The sequence below is a fragment of the Panthera uncia genome, chromosome D1, assembly GCF_023721935.1.
Source record: "Panthera uncia isolate 11264 chromosome D1, Puncia_PCG_1.0, whole genome shotgun sequence".
In the NCBI taxonomy this organism is placed as follows: Eukaryota; Metazoa; Chordata; class Mammalia; order Carnivora; family Felidae; genus Panthera; species Panthera uncia.
The window spans coordinates 20,796,340-20,806,532 of record NC_064808.1 but is presented as its reverse complement, the minus strand read 5'-3'; the positions used below and the strand labels follow the sequence as shown (position 1 = coordinate 20,806,532).

The 10,193-nt window shown below is 36.6% G+C and overlaps 1 pseudogene; it reads right to left on the bottom strand.

Moving 5' to 3' along the window:
* Positions 1–8,728: 8,728 nt before the first annotated feature.
* Positions 8,729–9,399, bottom strand: LOC125928877 (acireductone dioxygenase-like; annotated as a pseudogene).
* Positions 9,400–10,193: the final 794 nt, after the last annotated feature.

Below are 10,193 nucleotides of genomic sequence, written 5' to 3'. Positions count from 1 at the left end.
CAAAGCAATCTTGAAAAAGAAAAGCAAAGCAGGAGGCATCACAATCCCTGACTTCAAGCTGTATTACAAAGTTGTAATAATCAAGACAGTATGGTACAGGCACAAAAACAGACACTCAGATCAATGGAACAGAATAGAGAACCCAGAAATGGACCCACAAATGTATGGCCAACTGATCTTTGACAAAGCAGGAAAGAATATCCAATGGAATAAAAAGAGTCTTTTCAGCAAGTGGTGCCAGGAAAACTGGACAGAGACATGCAGAAAAATGAACCTGGACCACTTTCTTACACCACACACAAAAATAAACTCAAATGAATGAAAGACGTCAATGTAAGATAGGGGCCATCAAAATCCTCAAAGAGAAAGCAGCCAAAACCTCTTTGACCTTGTCTGCAGCAACTTCTCACTTAACATATCTCTGGAGGCAAGGGAAACAAAAGCAATAATGAACTATTGAGACCTCATCCAAATAAAAAGTACAGCAAAGGAAACAATAAGCAAAACTAAAAGGCAACTGACAGAATGGGAGAAGATAATTGCAAAAGACATAGCAGATAAAGGGTTAGTATCCAAAATCTATAAAGAACTTCTCAAACTCAATACCCAAAAACAAATAATCCAGTGAATAAATTGGCAAAAAACATGAACAGACACTTTTCCAAAAAAGACATCCAGATGGCCAACTGACACAAGAGAAAATGCTCAACATCACTCATCATCAGGGAAATACAAATCAAAACCACAAGGAGATACCACCTCACACCTGTCAGAATGGCTAATATTATCAACTCAGGCAACAACAGATGTTGGCAAGGATGCGGAGAAAGAAGATCTCTTTTGCACTGATGGTAGGAATGCAAATTGGTGCAGCCACTCTGGAAAACAGTATGGAGGCTCCTCAAAAAATTAAAAATAGAACTACCCCACGACCCAGGAATTGCGCTGCTAGGTATTTATCCAAGGGATACAGGTATGTTGTTTAGAAGGGGCACATGCACCCCAATGTTTATAGCATCACTATCAACAATAGCCAAAGTATGGAAAGAGCCCAAATGTCCATCAATGGATGAATGGATAAAGAAGATGTGGTACATATATACAATGGAGTATTACTCAGCAGTCAAAAAGAATGAAATCTTGCCATTTGCAACTACATGGATGGAACTAGAGTGTATTAATGCTAAGCAAAATTAGTCAGTCAGAGAAAGACAAATATCATAAGACTTCACTCACTTGAGGACTTTTAGATACAAAACAGATGAACATAAGGGAAGGGAAGCAAAAATAATATAAAAACAGGGAGGGGGACACAACATAAGAGATTTAAATATGGAGAACCAACAGACAGTTACAAGAGGGGTTGTGGGAGAGGGGATGGGCTAAATGGGCAAGGGGCATAAAGGAATCTACTCCTGATATCATTGTTGCACTATATGCCAACTAACTTGGATGTAAATTAAAAAAAAATAAGTTAAATAAAAATACCAAAAAAAGAATATATAGCAAAGTATACCATTTTTAGAATACAATTAACCAAAAAAGCCCCAAACCTATGCACAGAGAAAAAGACTTATCTGTAATTATTGTGCAAAAATTTTTAATTTTTATGTATTCAAATAATCTGTTTAGAATATTTTCTATAACTATGCAGAGTAATTGCTCCTAATCACGTGCTGCCTTTACATAAAATTCCAGCATATGCATATTTCTATGATACCCACACAAGGAAAAGAATTTAAGGGCACAAACTTGGAAACCATATTGTGCTGTGAAAATGTTTTGAAATTAGGAAAGTTGACATAAGGATAGGATCCAAGAAAAGCTACTGGCATTTGATCACTGGAAATTATGGAAAAGAGGAAGTAATGATGAATTAGGTCTGACAGTGGTTCCAAGGGAACTGAGTGCTAGAACACCACCTATAAGAATCTCCAGATGTTTGGATCAGGGTGATTTACCAGACAACTATAACTTTTTAAGATTCTCTAATTCCTCTGCCTGGTTCATATTCAACCAATCACACTGCTGAGCTAAAACTAATTTACAAAAATGATTTCCCTGCTTCGTATAGAGTAAGTGGACTTAGTCAAATAAATGTTTGATGGTTGTTGTTTCATGTCTGCCTCAGACTGATGATCAAAAACCCATACTTTAAAATAATGTAATTATTTCTACAACACAGATCGGTGCTGCAGAATGTGGCCTTTGAGCTTCCAGTCCTGTGAAGCTGAATACCTGGATTAGTACCATCAGAGCTTGCAAAGTGGTCAGAGTTGGATGGATATCACGGGGAATGATAGTAGAAGATTCATAAAAACAAATGAATCTGCAATTTCTAAGTGTGCACAGCTCATTTTAAGTGTTATCATTATCGTTGTTAATTTGATGCATTAACTTAGCTAGGTAGGCTATGGTACTCAAATATTTGGTCAAACACCAGTCTATAGCAGATGTCAAACACCAGACGTCATTGTGAAGGTATATTTTGATGAGGTTAACATTTATTTATTTTTTTTTAATTTTTTTTAACGTTTATTTATTTTTGAGACAGAGAGAGAGCATGAACGGGGGAGGGGCAGAGAGAGAGGGAGACACAGAATCAGAAGCAGGCTCCAGGCTCTGAGCCATCAGCCCAGAGCCTGACGCGGGGCTCGAACTCACGGACCGCAAGATCGTGACCTGAGCTGAAGTCGTACGCTTAACCGACTGAGCCACCCAGGTGCCCCTGATGAGGTTAACATTTAAATATTAGACTAAGTAGACAAGATTACCCTCCATAATATGAGTGGGTCTCATCCAATCAGGTGGAAGCTTTAAGAGAAAAATACTGAGATCCCTCAACGAAAAGAGGGGGAATTTTTACATCTAGACTCAAGCAGCAACATCAGATCTTTCCTGGGTCTCCAGAGTTCAGACTTGTCAGCCCCCACAATGTTGTAAGACAATTCCTTAGAATCTTTCTCACCTCCTCTCTCTCTCCTTCTCTGTGTCTCCCTGTCTCTCTCTCCCTCTATGTAGATACATGACAGATAGATAAATAGATACACAGGAAGATATAGATTTTCACGCATGCACTCGTGCGACACACACACCTTACTGGTTCTGTTTCTCTGCAAAACTTTGAAACATCATATTTTGTGTTCTGACATATTTTAGCTATTTTAAGATTTAACAATCTCTACCTATGGTAAACAATATTTTCTGCTCTCATATCAATCCCTTTTCATGGCAACTCAGGGGGACCATATCTTCTAGCCTCCTTTGTAGTTGTGTTGAACCTATGTGACTGAATTCTATCCAGTGGAGTGTCAGTGGAAGTAATGTAAGCCTCTTCCAGACTTAGTCCTTAAAATCATCTTACTTAACCCTCCAACTCACTCTTTCTCTTACAAAGCAATCTTGAAGGCCATGTATCCCAGAAGACATGAAAACAAGATAAAGAAAAGCTCTCTGATCCACATGAGACTAGTTTAAGCAAGAAGTGAGCCTTTATTACATGCAGTGATTGAGTTACAGGGATTTATTTCTTACTGCAGCATAGCCTAGTATTGTCTTATTTATACCATGCATCAGGTTGGTTGCCTATAGCAAGGTGTAACAGAAAAGCCAGAATCTGATTAGTCTGAACAATATGGAAATACATTATCTCACATAATAGGAAGAGAATAAGTTGGATATGTTTCCCAACTGGTTGAATATGTCAATGATGTTTCAAAATCTGTCTTTTAAAAAATACTTCTATTCTCCTGTGTTTCAGCTTTGCCTTATGCTGGTTCTCCTCATACTCATTTGGCCATGCCAGATACAGACTTCACATCCAGATCCACTACTGCCCAGAATTGCTCAACAGTCCTACCTCCTCGTGTTCCATTGAACATGAGGTGAGTTACATACACCTACCACCTGACCAATCAATGGCAAGGGGATTAGGAACACCATCATTATTTTAAATAAATAAAGATTTCCCTCCCTGGGACTAACGTTAGGGTATGTACTCCAGAGTCATGTGAAAAAGAAGTTATTTTAAGCAAATCAAAACTCTGTCAATAGCACGTATCAAACTCAAGGTCATTGGGACACTAAGTTTTGAAATTATGTTTTGGACCTGTGAACAGGTCATTACCTAATATGCCTAAGAATCAAGCTATAAAAGGGTCACTACCTAAGGTGAAGAATCCTGACCAAACTCATCACCATTGCTTCTGAGTTAAGGGTATATATGTAGTGCCAGAATCACATTCCTACATTGTATGACACAAGTAGGGCAAGAACATGTATGTCCTGAGCCTTATGCCATACACTAACTCTCAAAAAGTTTGTTTTGGGGAACACCTGTGTGGCTCAGTATGTTGAGCAGCTGACTCTTGAGTTTGGCTTAGGTCATGATCTCACAGTTTGTGGGTTCAAGCCCGACGTCAGTCTCTGCACTGGGAGAATTGAGCCTACTTGGGATTCTCTTTCTCCTTCTCTCTGCCCCTCCCCCACTTGCACTCTCTCTCTTTCGCAAAATAAATAAGTAAACATTTTAGGGGCACCTGGGTGGCTCAGTCAGTTGAGCGTTTGACTTTTGATCTTGGCTCAGGTCATGATCTAAGTTTGTGAGATGGAGCCCCCCCCCCCCCCCCCGGTCAGGCTCTGTGCTAATAGCACAGAGCCTCTTTGAAATTCTCTCTTTTTGTGTCTCTGCCTTCTCCTCTTAAAATAAACAAATAAGCTTTAAAAATAAATAAACACCTAAATACATACATAAACAAACATTTTTAAAAAATAAATAAAAAGTTTGCTTTTCTACTATCATAAGCTGTTAGTGATTTCTCTCAGTAATAAAGAGTGAGGACAAGGCTAGCCCTTTCAGTAAATTCTCTAGAGGAAAATAAAAAGTAATAGGGTGATCTGTAAAATGCCTTACTGGGAATTCAATATGAAAATGCATTAATTTCAGCTTCAAACAACAGAGAAATACATTTCATAATACATGACTACATTCTTTTATCACTCAAGAGAATAGCAAAAATGGGGGAAGAGAGAAGTTTGGAAAAAAAGATGAGAAAGATGTAAGAAAAATTAAGGAACAATATTAATGAAAAATGCCATTATGCTTCATAAAATTAATTAAGTCTTCTATTGAATGTCACCCCAGAGCCACATAATCCCTGCTCAAAAAGACTAACCCAATTTGTGCCAATTAACCCGAAGCAAATCTAGCGTATTTGTATATGTTTAACAGAAGCATACACAAAATGATACAACACATCAGGATTAGAGAGGAGTCATTATAATTCTATCTTATTCAGTAAGCATTAAAACAGAAATAAAACGTTATCTATTCAGTTGTTGAGTGCATTCAAAATGTCATTTAATACAGGTGCAGAGTATAAAGTTAGTGCCCATGATCTTGACTTTACTTTCCTGACGTTCTATGAAAGCTCAGCACAAAGTGGAAAATGTTGATTTGGTTGGGGAGTTGGGATTTCTAGTTTTAAAAATCTCTCACTTATTACTTTTGTAACCTTGGGCAATTCACTGAAACTTTCCTAGGTTCTGTTTAGTTACCTAGAAAGTAACAACAATGAATATGTTCCTGTAAACCTTCAAGAGTTGTGTTACTTAAGTTAAGTACCACCCCAAGGTTAGACAAAAGAGCTGATTTGAATTATCACTGACATACTATACTGATCAAACATTTATAGTCTTGAAATAACTGCTTGTTCATTATAATACTATATACCTCATTCAGCATTTGGCAGCTCTAAAGCCTCATTCCTTTATTACCATTCAGTTGCTAGACATGGAAGACCGACTCCTGTACTCAAAGTAGTCAAGAAAGGGCTAATGTCACAGCTTTTCATTGCCCACCCCCCTGCTTTATTGAGGTATGTTTAATTATTTTATTTGTATTTCAGGGGTACAACATGATGTTTTGATATATATGTACATTGTAAAATGATCACCACAATCAAGCTAATAATACCCATATTTAACTTTTAACACATATTTAACTCTTTTTTTTTTTTTGGTGAGAACACCTAAAATCTACTGTTCAGCAAATTTTAAATATAAAATACAGTATTTACAGTTACTGTGCTGTATATTATTTCACTTATTTACCCTGCAGTTCTGAAACTTTGTACCTATTGACCAACATCTCCCCTGTTCCCTATACCCCGGTCCCTGGCAACCACCAATCTACTCTTTGCATCTATAAATTTATGTATTTTATACATATATCAAAGATCATATAAATGTGTGAGCTTATTTCTGGGCTCTCTATTCTGTTCCATTGGTCTATATGTTTGTTTTTTATGCTAGAACCACACTGTAACTTTGCAGTATATTTTAAAATCAGGAAGTGTGATGCCTTCAGCTTTGTTCTTCTTGTTCAAGATTGCTTTGACTATTCCGTATCTTTTGCGGTTCCACATGAACTTTATGGTTTTTTTTCTATTTCCATGAAAAATTCCACTGGAATTTTGACAGGGATTACATTGAATCTGTAGCTCAGTTGTGGTAGTGTGGACATTTTAACAATATTAATTATTCTGATCCATGAACATAGGACAGCTTTCCATTTATTTGTGTCTTCTTCAATATTTCATCAGTATTTTCTAGTTTTCAGTGTACAAAATTTTCACCTACCTGGTGAAATTTAATTCCAAGTATTTTACCCTTTTGGATGCTAGTATTAATGGGATTGTTTTCTTAATTTCTTTTTTGGGTAATTCATTATTAGTGTACAGAAATGCAACTAATTTTTGTATGTTAGTTTTGTACGCTGCAACTTTACTAAATTTGTTTATTACTTCTAACAGAGTCCCCCCCACCCCCAGGGAAATCTATAGGGTTTTCTATATAAAATTGTGTCATCTATAGACAGAGACAACTTTACTTCTTCCTTTCTGATATGGATGCCTTCTATTTCTTTCTGCTTACCTAATTGTCCTGGCTAGGATTTCCAGTAGTATGTTGAGTAGAAATTGTGTGAGTGAGCATCCTTATCTTGTTCCTGATCTTAAAGGAAAAACTTTCAGCTATTCACCATTGAGTATGATGAGGTTAGCTGTGGGCTTGTGATATATAACCTTTATCATGTTGAGGTATATGCCTTCTATAACTAATTCGTTGGGAGTTTTTATCATGAAATAATGTTTTATGTTTATTCATCTATTGAGATGATTATATGATTTTTAGCCTTCATTCTGTTAATATGGTGTATCACATTTAATAATTTGCCTATGTTGAGCCATCCTTGCATCCCAGAGAATAAATCCCACTTGAACATGGTGTATAATACTTTTAATATGCTTCCAAATTGAATTGTCCATAGCAGTTTCTTATGATCCTTTTTATTTCTGTGCTATCAGAAATAAAAGTTACAATGTCTCCATCTTTCATTTATAATTTTATTAATGAGTCTTCTCTCTTCTGTCTTAATATAGCTAAAGGTTTGTTAGTTTTATCTTTAAAAAAAAAACAAATAAATCCTGTCAATCCTTTATATTTGTTTTTTCATCTCTATTTTATTTATTTCTGCTCTAAACTTTATTATTTTCTTCCTTTTGCCAATTTGGTTTGTTCTTCTTTTACAAGTTCCTTGAGGTGTAAAATTAGGTTATTTGAGATCCTTTTTTTTTTTTTTTTTGTAATTTAGGTGCTTTTTCTGCATCCTAAAAGTTTTGGTATGTTGTGTCTCCCCATTATTATTTGTCTCAAGATGGTTTTATATTTTTCTTTTGATTTATTCTGTGACCTGTCGGGTGTTCATTTTCATGTTGTTTAATATTTCCATATATTTATGAATTTTCCAATTTTCTTCCTGTTATTGATTTCTAGTTTCATACAATTGTGGTCAGAAAAGATACTTGATTTGTGTCTCAATTGGTTAAGTCTTATTGTGTGACCCAATAAGTCTCAATTTGTTAAGACTTATTGTGTGACCCAATGTTCCATGGGTGCTTGCATAGAATATATATTTTGCTGCTGTTGATGGGAATGTTCTGTTTATGTCTGTAAGGTCTATTTGGTCTATAATTTTATTCAAGTTCACAATTTCCTTAGTAAATTTCTATCTGGAAGATCTATCCATTGTTGAAAGTGAGGTATTATAGTCCCTACTATTATTGTATAGTTATCTACCTTTCCCTCTTCTGTTAATATTTGTTTTATGTATTTAGGTGCTCTGATGTTGAGTATATGTTTGTAGTTGTTATTAACTTTTTTATATAAACTTAAGGCAGTTCCTTTATTTTGAACAAGAAAATGGCATCAACAATTCTGAGTATCCCTCCAATGAATATGAGAGCTCACCCTGACAGCACTCCCACTCAGGGGAGAAAAGTGTCTTCTATCTGGCCAGTCCTGTAATCTACTATGATGCCTTCTTACAAGGCAGGCAGGAGACAGACTGACATCTGTCTACAGTAGAAGGACCAGGTCTGGATGGATCACCTTAGTGCTTACAGTCAGGGAGATGACTCTCATTTGGGTTAAAGTCCAATGCATATGTTAAATACAGAACTGGTGACCACTGATCTTGAATAAGGTAAAATTAATGTGATTTGTCCACATTTCCACAGTTGCTTCCATGCAAAAATCCCTTTTATAATAAATCTCCTTTCCTTAAAACATACTGTGATCAAATAATCATGCAACGAAAAGTTCACCTAGTCCCCCAATATAAAAGCAAGGAGAGAGGACAGGTTCTCTACTGTGATCATGTTCAGGAAATTCACAAAGGCAGAGGGTGAGCTAGGCCCTGGGAGCACCACTGCTCTGTCTGTGCTAAAACTTTCATGTACTGCCCCTCCAGCCTCAAATTGGTCTAGCCAGTTGTATGCTGTCCACACTGGTTCTCCCACAATCAGACACAGGACCTTCACTTAGTTCTCTTCATCCAGTGTGGAGTGGTGATAAATCCCCACAGGAAGAGTTATCATGTCTCCTTTTTCCATGAAGATGTGGATCCACTTGTCCTCTTTGTCTCTCACATCAAAGTACTCACTGCCATCCAAGATGTAGCAGATCTCATCGTTGAGGTACAAATGCTCCTTGTAGAATATCTTCATCTTTTCTTCATTATTTGGTAATTTATCCTTGAATATGGTTATTATGTCTAGCCAGTAGTAGTTTCTCTCTTTTTGAATATTTTGTTATTCTGGTTAATTCTTATATATGTCAGCAACAAGCTTACAGTAAAGAACTCCCAGCTGGCACAGCTGCTCCAGGTGTATGGGCAGAGGATGGCTTGGCGTGGTGGGGCCACATCAGGTTGTGGGCAGACTTGTCCATGTCCCAGGCCTGTACCATAGCCCTACTTGGGTGCAGGGAACACCTGCCTGTTCCACTGCCCAGGCCATGGCCAGCTGATCCTACACAAGCAGCTGCAGGAGGTAGTGGAGAAAGGAGGAAGGGGGCCATTATATATTTTTGACGATGAGTTATTTTTCATTGTATGATGACTTCTTGGTCTCTTTGTGACAGTTTTGATTTAAAATCTAAAATGTCTGATAGAAGTGTGGCCATCCCTGTTCTCTCATGGTTTCCATTTTCATGGAATATCTTTTCCCATTCATTCACTTTCAGCCAATCTATGTCCTTAAAGCTATAATGAATCTTTTGTGGACAGCATATTATTTGACTTTTTTTCTTTTCACCCATTTAGCCATTCTATGCCTTTTGATTAGGAAATTTAATCCTTTTACATTTGTGATAACATGAAAGGTTCTCTAAAAGTACTCGTCACATACCAGGAAACCCCAATAAGGCTATCACTGGATTTCTTAATAGAAAATTTGCAGGCCTGGAGAGGGTAGGGCAATATATTCAATGTGTTGATAGAAAGAAAAAAAAAGAAAAAAGAAAACTATACCTGGCAAAGCTGTCCTACAAAATTGAAGAGGAAGCATAAGCACAGGAAGTTTATCATGACTACACCTGCTTTATAAGAAAAGTTAAAGGGGATTCCTCAAATCAAAATGAAAAGACAACAAGAAAACATATAAAACTCACTGTTAAGGTAAGCATATAGTCAAATTCTGAATACTCTAACACTCCAAATAATTATAAATAAGTTTTAACTCCGCTTAAGGCCCAGAACATTCTGAAGTCATATTTCATTCATTATGTATTAAACTTATCACCACATTCTTACATCAACAATGTTTATACATACACTATTTTCTGGGATTTTCAAG